Source organism: Pinus tabuliformis, chromosome X, assembly GCF_031772625.1.
Source record: "Pinus tabuliformis cultivar Carrire ecotype Pingquan chromosome X, CPIR1, whole genome shotgun sequence".
Taxonomy (NCBI): Eukaryota; Viridiplantae; Streptophyta; class Pinopsida; order Pinales; family Pinaceae; genus Pinus; species Pinus tabuliformis.
Genome location: NC_142308.1, coordinates 944,615,005 through 944,627,893, shown reverse-complemented (window position 1 = coordinate 944,627,893; position 12,889 = coordinate 944,615,005). Strand labels below are relative to the sequence as shown.

The window sequence follows — 12,889 nt, the reverse complement described above, 5'->3', positions numbered from 1 at the left end:
GATCATGTAAACCCCTTTAGAGTTAGAGGGGTCAATCCTGTCTTTGAAAGACCTAAGAGAAGGCCAATTGGTGGTAAGCAACTTAAAGGTCGCAAAGATATTGTTTTTCTTAAGAATCTGAGCCAACTTGTTTGTGGTTCCTTAGATATATGGAAGATGGATAGTGGCAATGGGATTGTTGGAATCTGATTTAGATTTAGGACCTTTAGCCGCTTTTTTATCTTTCTTGAAGACTTTCAGGCCCTGATGCTTTTGATAAGCATTATTCATGAAGACATCTAGAAGGTGAACTTTCTCATCATTGATATGAAGATCATCAGAAATCCTAAGGGCTTTGGTAGCAAGGGTATTCAAAACAACAAATTAAGGAGCATGTTGTTAACATCAAGCTGCTCTAGAACTTTGACTCTTGCTGAACATTCTCCAAAACCTAAGCTTCACATTTGTATTGAGGATGCTTGCGTCCTAGCTAAGATTTCCCATTATCATCACAAAATTTTTAGAGAAACCACCGAGATTGAGAAGAATTCAACCAAGAACCTTAATAGAGATGACGACTAGAGAATCAGTAGAAATTGGATCATTGCTCTTTCCTCAATCTATTCTTCTTAATTTGTCTCATTGTTTCTTTTATTTTCTTTTGTTGTTCCATTGCTTTTATTCCCTTTTATTTCTTGATTGTTCTATTCTTTTTCTTATTATTTCTCTTCCTATATTTCGCAACTCCAATTTTTATTTATTATTATATTATGACTATTCTTTTTATTTTATTTATTTATGATAATTTATTTTCTTATTCTCTTTTTTACCTTTAACTCCTTTCTTTTGCGATTTTTTAATTTCTTTATAATTATTATCTCTTATCTTTCTATCTTTTCTTTTTTAATTTCTTTATAATTATTATCCTTATTTTTCTATCTTTTCTTTCTATTCTTGATTTAATATATCTTCTATTTAGATTTATATTTATTATTATCATTCTTATTAAATTCCTATCAATTATTTTTTATTGAATTTTTCCCTATAAATTTTTATTCTTTTATTATTTAATTTAAATATTTTTTTCCCTTATATCATTATTAGATATTTATGATTTTTTTTATTATTTTCCTTTAATAATTTCATGAGGTTCATATATATATATGAGATAATATGGTATTATTATTTTTCTTTAATAATTTCATGAGGTGTATATATATATATATCTATATATATATATATATATATATATATATATATATATATATATATATATATATGAGATAATATAGTAATATTAAATATAATATAGTATTATTTTATTTACTTTTTATTATTTATTATTTCTTTTAAATTATACTTTAATCCTAATTTTACCCTTTATTTTTTAATCTGATTATTATATTATTTATTTATCCTTATTTTCCTTAATTTGAATATTATATCATATATTTATTGTTAATTTACTCTACTTACCCCTTAATCTCTTAGTCTCTTTATTTTATTAATTTGGACCCTTATTAATTCTTATTTATGGCTAATTATTTTATTGATTTGACTTAACTTTTCAAACGATTAGTCTTTTTTGTCTTTTTTTCCTCTTGCTCTTTTTATATCCATGTCAGATCAAAATCTCTTTATTTATTTCGTCTTGATGATGAACTACATTGGATGGTTCAAAGCACGTTGGCAATTTTTTGAATTATGTGATGGATGCGGAAGACAATTATCTAAACGAAAAGTAATATATAATAACCCTTAACATTTAAAATTGGGTCACAAACAAAATATTTAGAAAAAGATTGAAATGCCATTTTACTTGATGATATCTAAATATCATCAAGTTTGGTATAATCTTTTGATATATCATCAAGTATATTTTTGTATATCCTCTAGTTTGGTATAACCTTTTGATATATCATCAAGTATATTTTTGTATATCCTCTTCTGGATCTCCTTTAATCAAGTTTGGTTATTTGTTGAGATTAATAACAAATTAAATACATTTTGTTTTTCAAATTAAAAGCATATTTTTATGTTATTAAAAACATTGTATACATCATGACTTGAATACATGACTAGGATGGATAAAGATTCAAACCAAAGTGACCTTACATTTAATGTAACAAAATACTAATGAGATTCATTCTCTCCATAGACAAAAGAATAATCTATAGTAATTCTTAACATTTAGAATTTAATCACAAACAATATATTTATAAAAAATAGAAATGCCATGTTACTTCATGATATTCGAAAACCTCAAGGTAGGACCGCTTTTATACGATGATTCTTTTATGGAAGGATCAACTTTCTTCTTTTGCCTCTTCCATGGGAAAACTCCCATTGAGTTAAGATTTAATGCATGCTCATAGGAATCTATCCTTATTTATAGATAGCTAGAAAGACTTAATCATAATCAAATGCTAGCTACCTAATGGACCTTCTTAATGAGGCCACATTACATTTATTTAAGAGTAACTACGTAGCAGACCTTATTCAATAATAACTAATATAATGGATGCAATCAACCTTATAGTAATTTGTCACCATACATACATTATTATTAACTCCATTGGGCCCTACAGTTCATCATTATACCCTTACGAAGGATCCTACCATTCTATCTCCCTTCGAGAAGTGTTGCTTTAGACTTGAGAGATATAATTTCCACAATACTTCTTTGCTTTTCTATTATAATTGTAGTTCAGAAATGTCATGGCCACTTTACTTTAAGTGGTGTTGGTATAACTACAATTTTTTTTTTCTTCTCTGTAGAAAATATCGTAATTACACATTAACTAATGAAAAAATACATTTTGTTGATGCATGTTAATGCATTCAGTATATCTGTTTGTGGACTATGAAGACTAGACAAAAAAAAAGGCTTGTGAAAAGCCCTTAATTTACAAAAAGTTGTTCATGGCATAATGCCCATGGTCTCAATATCAAATACATACACATCAGAGTATTAAGTTGTAGTGTTCATCATATTAACATCTATAAACATCAGTAAAAGATATATATATCAGAGGAGGCTCTATCAGTTAATTATGTGCATTGTGGATGCCATCTATATATGGCTAGTGTTATAATTTCCATGTCGTATCTCCAATATGTTTGATGATTTTCCAAATTCCATGATCTTGTTGAGTGCTTACTTTAGATAGGGTATCAACTGTCGTGTTCTGTTCCCTATAAATATGGAAACAAGAGATCCGAACAAAAGATTGTTTCAATAGGAAAATCTCCTCAAGAATGGGTAGCAAGGTATAAGAGTGACATCTTTGGGTTTGGTAAAGCCAATTGATAACATTCATAGAATCTCCAAAGATTTGCAGAGAGCAAATTTCTTTTTTTCAATAGTGAAACATAACAACAATTTTAAAGTTAACAATTTAACATAATTATTACATCCCATGCCCATGCCCATCTGTCACTAGAAAGAATGATGCTCTTGTAGATAAAGAACACAACCCTCCTGCGCAAACATTGTTTTAAAGGGAGGCTTCGTCAAAGAAAGCCCCTGGATAAGAGGTATAACTACAATTTATGTTCTCTATCAAAATATATATTCTTTGTAATGCTTATAATTTTCACAAAAAAAACCCGTAAAATAGTTGATTTTAAATCATTAATATATTCTAATATGATTGTTTTTTGAAAATTTGAAAATTAGTATTTTTCGAGATGCATTCATAACTATAATCTTTTTCTTCAAATTCTACATATAAAACTTTAAAAATAGATTTAAAGTTCTCCCTCACACAAACACACACACTTTTATGTTTTAGGATTTTCTTTTGATTGAAATTATGCGATTTTTCCGCGTTCATTTTTATTTTTGGTTAATTTATTTATAAAATTTAGTTTATGGGTTTTTCTCTTCATTTTTCTTGTTTATTTCTCCTTGTGTTTTTTCCTTGTGTTTTATGATTGTGTTGGTGGTAATATTGACATTTTAGATCATGCTTTTAAAATTTTGCAATTTTAAGATTGGGTAAAGAGAGCGTTACATGTAGATAACACCTCATTTCAATTTGAGAATTGATTTTAATATTCGAGTTACAATGGTACCATTTGTTAAAGTCGTGGTTTTAAAAAAGTTGTAATTGTAATTGCTAAAAAAATTGTGGGTGTTACTTGTAACAACACTTTTTAATCAAGGGGTTGATTTTAAGGTTTTGTTTACAATCCTATCGATTGTCAAGGCCATTGTTTCAAAAAAGTCATAATTTTAACCATTTGTGGATTGATTTTAAGGTTTGAGTTGCAATAGTACCAGTTATTATCAAGGCCATAATCTCAAACAAGTTGTAACTTTAACCATAAAAAGAAAAAAGCAAATGCTATTGATAACATTGATTTTTTATTTAAGAGTCGATTTTAAGGTTTTTGTTTGCAACATTATGGGGTTTGAAGGCCATGGTTATAAATGTTGAAATTTTAACTCTTATTAAAAAATGTGATTATGAGAACATCACTTTTCAATTTGGGAATTGATTTTGATGTTTTTGACATAAAATATGGATTTTTAGAATTAGAGTTCTCGTTTTGAGATTACAAAGCCTATCAACCGATGACTGTTTAACATGAATATTATGTATAACATTTTGCTTCACATATGTAGTTTAACTTTCCAAAAAAGAAATTACCAAGAAAGAGTTCTTAAATAATACTTGCTTCTCTTTTAAATATTTGAAGTATGACTTCTAAGATAATACTAGATTCTTAATCTTTAGAGTGTGGAATTTAAGAGAGAAAATTTTGAAGTGTAACTTCTAAGATAATACTAGGTTCCCAATCTTTAGAATGTAGGATTAAAAGGAATTTTAGTTTACACTAATACTAAAAGTCAAATTTGTTTTGTTTAGCGCATTCAAAAATTGCGGAAGGTACCCTTGATCGGGGTGCGAGCAGACGGATCACCTCATTAAGATGGGGATAATGGTTGGTATTACAAGGTACAAAACCATCGCCTCCCACATGCTCGAGGCGATGGGTGTGGTGGCCCTTTGCATGATGTTGAACATTGCATTAAGGAAATGTGGCAGTGAGAGGAGGGGAAGTGTTGGAGTTTGTAATCACCCTTGAGAGAAGTCTGGTGAGTACCAGAGTGACTGTGAGCAAGGAGATTGGAGCGGCGAGCTAGTTCAGTGGCTCCACGAGCAGCAACAACTCCATCGTCTCCACGCGAAGGAAAATGGGTATGTTATTGACCATCTCTCTTATCTCATTATGTTGCCCTGTTTCAGGTTTCGTTTGAGGGAGATGGAAGGAATTTTGGGGAAGGATCGTAAGGATGTAAGGAGTTTGGGGTGTAGGCTGGTAGCGTGTGTTTGCTTCTGCTTCTGCGTTTGGCACCTGATAGGCACCCTCTCCATCTCGCTCTGCTTCAATATTCTCCTTTCCGTATGGGAATTTTGATGGCTATAGGCAGGGAGCATAGTGTAGAAGGACACAATTACATCATTGGAGAAGCTGGGGGGGTGGGCTATGGGGTTAATGCTTGCCTTTACACCCACATTTTGAGAGGAAACCTTTGTAACATGACCATGCGTAACCGGTGGGGGGTTTGTAGGGAGCCGGGAATGAGGGAGAAGGAGGAGAATTATCGCAGCGAGGGAACCTGGTAGGGAATTGAGACTAGCTATGGAAGGAGGGTTGGTGATGGCGGCGTTATGGGGCTAAGGGATGGGTGGACGCCTATGTTGGGTCCCCTTTTTGCTTGCTGGGCGGATAACAAAGGGCATGTTAGCCAGGTTGGGCCGATGGCCTGTAGGTAGTTGCACCTCTTTACCTGGGATTGGGGAGACATTGCATGTCAGAGAATTGCTAGGGGGGTGTCTTTTGGGAAGTGCAACCTCTGGTGTAGGTCATGGCCCGGTCCTCTCTACGGAACCCGCCTATGACCATGAGGGGCATGCTACTACAATCGACAGGGGGGGTATGAAGTTGGATGGATGGAGTGACACAACCCTACCACTTATGTACATGCACTTTGTTGTAATACATTTAAGTTTAATTGGTCAATTACACGTTTTGTATGTAAAATAGGTATGCCATGTGGTGAAACCACCCCGACACAAGGCAACTCTAGGGTCAAACAGGTTACAGTTTGTCGCATTGTACAGGACTGGGTTAGAGAGACCATGGCTTGACTTGCAAAAACCCGAGGTCACAGTAAGAAACCTCGAGAGACTAGGCACAACACAGAACCTGGACCTTCAGGTGGCCGACGGGTTTGGAAGTCTGTTGAACGTTTAATTAGCGAAGCAACAACCACTTACCGAGAGGGAACCAATGAAGACATTCGAAACTAGTTAGAATAATGGGAAGCAGAAGTGAAGCAGGAGAGTGAGACGCATATAGAGTTGGAGGACTAGAGAGTACTCGTCCCGGATCCTGGAAATACAAGAGGCATAATCACCCAATTCAAACAGACCTCTACCTATACTCGTTGATGAAAAGACTATTGGGAAAGGTGATGGAGTAGATCTTGGTAGGCATGCCAGTCACAGTTCAAGGAATGCCAAATTACAAGCAAGAATTTCAGAAGGTGCAGTTTCAACTGTGCAAATAGGACATCTACCTTGGTCGAATTGAGTAGCACTTGCCATGTATCTTGGTTCAGATGAAGCTGCCTGGTATGAATACCAAAGATCCAGCACCGGTGGAATTAGCATTAGCTAAACAACATGATTAGCATGCCTACTTTCTGATAGTTTTGTTTATATATGTGGTTAGCTTTTAAATTTGTCTATACAATTATATATGTATGTAGAACTCTAGAGTATGGAAGTGGACAAGAATCTGAAACTTATATTGCTTGGATAAAGAGACATAAGATTTTTTGCTACTGGATGGCATATAATGCGAATAGGTGGCCAATAGACTTGGTTTCCCACTGGGCAAGTTGAGGCCACCTAGCCACTTCTATGTGGTGTAAATTTGCTCTATATTAATGAAAAAAGAGGATCTACCAAGCTTACAAAAAAAATTGGGGAAGGTAAGTTTTTAACCATTTTTACATATTAAATATAATAAAAATAATTTTAATTAAATTTTATATAAATAATTATTTATTATAAAAAACTATAATAGAAATTATTTTTAAATTATTTTAAAAGTGTGATACATAGAACACATACTTTAACCATTACTCAATATTTAATTAAAATAGTGATGCAAGATCATATTCTATTTTTAATTCAAAGGGAAGCTTGTCTAGAATTTCAATTGAATGCCTATTGTTCCATTTTATGTTGGGTTCTATTTTAGTGAGCTTTATTTTTGGTGGGTACCATGCTCAAACCTCCCACATGCCATACCTTATTCTTATAACCATAATCTAAAAAGACTTATAAATTAGTCTAGAAATTAATGAGAATTTTGGCAAAATTATTATGACAAAATCCAGCCATTTTTTTGAAACATTAGTTATAATTGTTAAACTTCAAAATTTTGGGTACTAGGGTTTTTGATGGTGCTAAATCTATTTCCACCATAAAAAAAACCACTACCATCTAAATAAATTATAACTTACATAAACAACACCCCTCTTATATACTACTTTCCCATCTTATTTCACATTAATAAATCTCAAAGCCAGCATGTACTTAATACATTACTCTACCATGCTGCAGCAGCATGCTCTAAGCGTAAGTTTTATGCGTGGACACTACGAAATTTTGTTCAATTTTATATAAATATATAAACCTAAATTAAAAAACGGTTTTTTTTGGGATGTTTAATTTTGTACATCCAGATTGAAAAATTGTTACATATCTTAAATCATCGAAAAAAATTAACAAACATGTACAAAAATATTATCGACCAGAATCCAAATCCAAATTAATTGAAACTTCAACTTCTTGCACAGCATTCGGACTTATTACAAGGAATCCAGACTAATGAACAATGTGTAAAGCCGGGCGATTCAAGGACGCCCTCGCTGTATTTGGAGATACGCAACTGAATTCCCATGGTTTCGGCGCTCTCTTGGATGTCTGTGCCGCTTCAAAATCTCTCAGAGAGGGCCAGCAAATCCATGCCCAGATGCTCATCACAGGGATTAAGGATGAGGTGTTCTTGGGAGCCAAGCTTGTCAACATGTATGTCAACTGCGACGGCCTGGTAGACGCACGCAGAGTTTTTGAAAAATTGCCGAAACGAAGTATGTTTTCTTGGAACGCCATGATTGGAGGGTACGCCAGTTTGGGTTTCAACGAGGAAGTCCTTACCCTATATCACCGAATGCAAGCAGTAGGCGTTCAGCCTGATAATTATACGTTTCCCATTGTTCTGAAGGCTTGCGCAAGACTGGCTGCTGTAGATCAAGGCATGGAAGTCCATGATTATATAAGAGTATGTGGGCTCGAATCCAATGTTTTTGTGGCCAATGCCCTTATATCTATGTACGCGAAATGTGGGAATATTGTTTTTGCGCGCCAAGTGTTTGACAAAATGTGTCAGCGAAATCAAGTGTCTTTGAATGCAATGATTTCTGCTTATACCCAAAATGGGTGTTTTGAGGAGACGTTAAGGCTTTGTCACGGAATGCAATCAGAGGGAATGGAAATGAGCTCGTATATTATTGTTAGTGGGCTCCAAGCGTGTGCCCATTTAAGAGCTCTGCAGCAGGGCAAGGAGATACACGGTTTGATTGCTAAAAGTGGATGTGCAATCGAGATTTTTGAGACTAATGCCCTTGTAGATATGTATGTCAAATGCGGGAGTTTGGGAGACGCAGAGAAGGTGTTTGATGGAATATCTCTCAGAGATGTGGTCTCATGGAATACAATGCTTGCTGGTTATACTCAGAATGAGCTTGGGGAAGAGACATTGGGATTGTTCCGTCGAATGCAGATGGCAGGGGTGCAGCCCGACTTGGTCACCATCATTAGTGTTATATCTGAGTGTGCCCATCAAGGACATTTGCAACAGGGCATGGAAATCCATGGCTACTCAATTTGCAATGGTTTTGAGTCTAATGTTTTAGTTGGCAATGCGCTAATAGATATGTATGGAAAATGTGGCAGTGTAAATAAAGCAATTGAGTTATTTGACAGAATGCCTCGAAGAGATGTAATCTCATGGACTTCTATGATTGCGGGTTATGCTCAAAATGGTCTTTATGATGAGGCCTTGAAATTGTTTCGTCAACTGCAACTAAAAGAGAATAAATTAGATTCTGTTACCATTGGGAGTGTTCTGCTTGCATGCACTGGATTAGCAACTTTACAACAGGGCAAAGAGATGCATAGTTACATAATTAGAAATGGATTTATGTCAGACATTTTATTGGGTAATGCGTTAATTGATATGTATTTTAAATGCAGGGAAATAGAAGATGCACGCCAGATGTTTGACAAAATGTCCTCAAGGAATGTTGTTTCATGGACTGCAATGATTGCAGGATATACCCAGAATGGTTATTGTCGTGAGGCTTTGAAAATATTTCATCATATGGATTTTGTAGGAGTAAAACCTGATCCAGTAGCCATCATCACTGTCCTGTCAGCATGTTCCCAGTTAGCAGCTCTGCCACAAGGCAAAAAAATCCACAATTACGTAATTAGAAGAGGAATTGGATCATATTCTTCCGTGGGAAGTGCTCTTACAGATATGTATTCTAAATGTGGGAACATTGAAGATGCATGCCGAGTGTTTGACCGAATGCCTCACAGAGATGTTGTCTCATGGACTGCAATGATCACCGCGTATGCCATCCATGGGCGTGGTGGGGATGCCATCAAAGTCTTTCACAAAATGCAACAGGCAGATGTGATACCGGATCATATAACCTTCATTGCAGTCCTGACTGCCTGCAGTCATGCGGGCCTAGTGGAGGAAGGACAGAAATACTTTGATTGCATGAGTCAAGGTTATTGTATGATGCCAAGGTTGGAGCACTATGCTTGCATTGTCGACCTTCTTGGTCGCGCTGGGAACCTGGAAGAAGCATATGCCTTTGTAAAAGCAATGCCATTAGAACCTAGTGCTTGTGTGTGGGGTGCATTGCTTGGGGCCTGCAGAATTTATCATAATATAAACCTCGCAGAATGTGTTGCTGGACATCTTCTTGAGTTAGATCCTCAGAATCCTGGCTATTATGTACTGCTATCAAATATATATGCCACTGCGGGCAAGTGGGATAATGCAGAGGATGTGAGAACAATGATAAAAAACCGGGGTTTGAAAAAGAAGCCAGGATGCAGTTGGATTGAAATAAATAAGACAACACATGAATTCCTAGCAGCAGACAGATCCCATCCACAAGCAGATAAAATATACTTGATGATGGACAGCCTGATTGAAAAGATGAAAGAGGCAGGGTATGTGCCTGATACAAATTTTGTGCTGCATGATGTGGAGGAAGAGTTGAAAGAAGAGATGGTTAGCAGCCACAGTGAAAAGCTGGCCATTGTATTTGGACTTATTAGCACAAGGCCTGGCACACCTATCCGGATCACCAAGAATCTTCGTGTTTGTGGTGACTGCCATACTGCTTCTAAATTTATTTCAAAGATTGCTGAGCGGGAAATTATTGTGAGGGATGCCAACCGGTTCCATCATTTTAAGGATGGATTATGTTCTTGCCGGGATTATTGGTGATGCTATTTGAAACAAGGAATGTTAGATCAGACTGAAGTACATGACTACTAGTCAATCTGAAGATTATTGACATTGCTTTCAATTTTTGGAAACCACATGCAGTATTTTTTTTACGTTTACTGATTGAGATGACAGATCTCTATTTCAGAAAGCTGCTCCAACCTGTATAATGTTCAAGTAAGCTTCGTGGATAGCATGAGGCGTGGGTTATGGATTGTCAGAGTAGAAATGCATAACTGCAGGTTATAGACACCATTAACTGCGGGTTATTTCTTCATATTACGATCCATAATTGCTGCTTTTCCCTCCAGTATTTCCGAGCTGTTGACCTTTCCATACATGTTGGAAAATAAGTTGTCTCGCACATGTATGGGATCTCTTGTTTAGATCTAAAACAATTATTTTAGTTTATGATTGAGAAGTGTGTTTATTAGGAACATATTTTGGTTGGAGATTCAACAGTTTTTGTATCTTTGAAACTGTCTTTCGGATTAATCACAAACCAAATAATGATGTGACTTTCGGATTAATCAGATTAATTCGAAAGACAGTTTCAAAAATCATTATGGATCACAAAAGTCTGAGATCAAGTTTTTGTATCTATTTGACAGAAAACTTATGAGCAGAATGGCAGTGGATGCTGGGACCAGAATCTGTGGTATTTGACTCAGTTTGACTGAGGCTATCCTGAAGATATGTATTTTACAAATTTTATTTTGTACATTGTTTTGGTTTGTAAGACGGTTAATTTTCAAATCCAAGTGATTTAAGTGTGAAAGATAGTTAAATTTGCTAAGAATGTATTTTTCAGAAATATGTTGTATCCCTTTGGTTTTGAAAATAGGAATCCGATTTTATAGCATTAAGCCAAGTTGGTTTCTTTTGCAGGAGCTTTGTCAACAACACATCGTGGATTGTCTGTGTATGGTCAAAATTCAGGGAACATTGGCCATGTAATGTTTCATGGACAATTATTCTACCATGAAAGTTGTCATTGTAATTTCCAAAGGCCAAGTTGGCAAAGCAAGTTGCCTTTCCACGTGTCGTGCTTACTAGTGTACTCATAAAAATAAATGATCTGTATTTAGGAATTTAGTTTAAACAAGGACTCTGCGCTGCTTGTATTGTTTCCACAGTTCGAAGGGAATGGCAGTTTATGATGAAGGATAATTTTTTCGTATCTGCATCAATTTGACTGGGGATGGCATGGTAAATGCACGTTGAACACTGGCATTTTTCTCCGAAATAAGTTTAGTTTTTACAATAGGACAGGTGATTTTATGAGATGTGATAATTATTGGCTTTAATTCTATCAATTATACAAGCTGAACATATTTTATATTTACATACATAATTACACACACTAGTACATGCTTTTGGCAAATAATTGTCATATTATAGTGTTTTTTTTCTTCCTTTTGTTTGTTAGCATGTTCGTGACTTACAAGAATAGTCTATGGTCTAAGTGTTAATTTTGGATTAACGTGTTCTTTGCTTAGAATAGTTACTTCATGTTAGCTTGATTTTCATTTCTTTAAGCAATCTCTTAAAACATTATAGTGTGATAGTAATTGAGGAAAGAACATGAACGATAAATGCTGAAGACAAGTCAAGATGAGAGAACTCAGGAATTGGCTCAAGCCAGGGAAAAACCCCAAGATGTGGAAAACCCTTGATCAAATCTTCTTATTATTGATATCAAATATTCAGCAGAGAGAGAAATAGAAATGACAAAGATGCAGCCTAGGCAAATGTTAATTTTAGGTATGTTCTATGCTTAGAGCAATTTATTTCAATTTTCACAGTTAGCTCAATATCTTTTCTAGATTAGCAATCACATCAGCATTAAAGTAAAACTGCAGATAGAACATAAATATAAATCGCAAAAGACAAGAGGACACAAGATGTGGCGCTAGCCAAGAACAAACCCCAATGTGGGGAAACCCTTGATCAATTCTTCTTATACGTTCTTCAATAGTTCAGCAGAGAGAGAGAGAGAGAGAGAGAGAGAGAGGACATTTACAACAGAAGTCAACACTTTGACTTATCTAGATAAGAGCATAGATCATCTCTAAGAAGATGATACATGAGATCAGTTGAAGACATGATGCTTCCACTGATTCTCCAAGGTGACTCCTTCACCTATCATTGTGCTACATCTCGTCATCATGCTGCACCTCACCGTGCTGCACCCATCATCACAATGCTGGACCTCATGACCATGCTGTACACATCATACTACTGCACCTTATGCTGCACTACTGTCCCATGTGCCATTGTTGCACCATGCTAG

General features: G+C 35.2%; 1 pseudogene across 1 annotated transcript; it reads left to right on the top strand.

Moving 5' to 3' along the window:
- The first annotated feature begins 7,756 nt into the window (after nt 1-7,756).
- On the top strand, nt 7,757-11,860 carry LOC149142813 (putative pentatricopeptide repeat-containing protein At3g23330 pseudogene; annotated as a pseudogene). Its single transcript, XR_016264780.1, has 2 exons — nt 7,757-10,963; nt 11,208-11,860. The product of XR_016264780.1 is annotated as a putative pentatricopeptide repeat-containing protein At3g23330 pseudogene (transcript).
- Nucleotides 11,861-12,889: the final 1,029 nt, after the last annotated feature.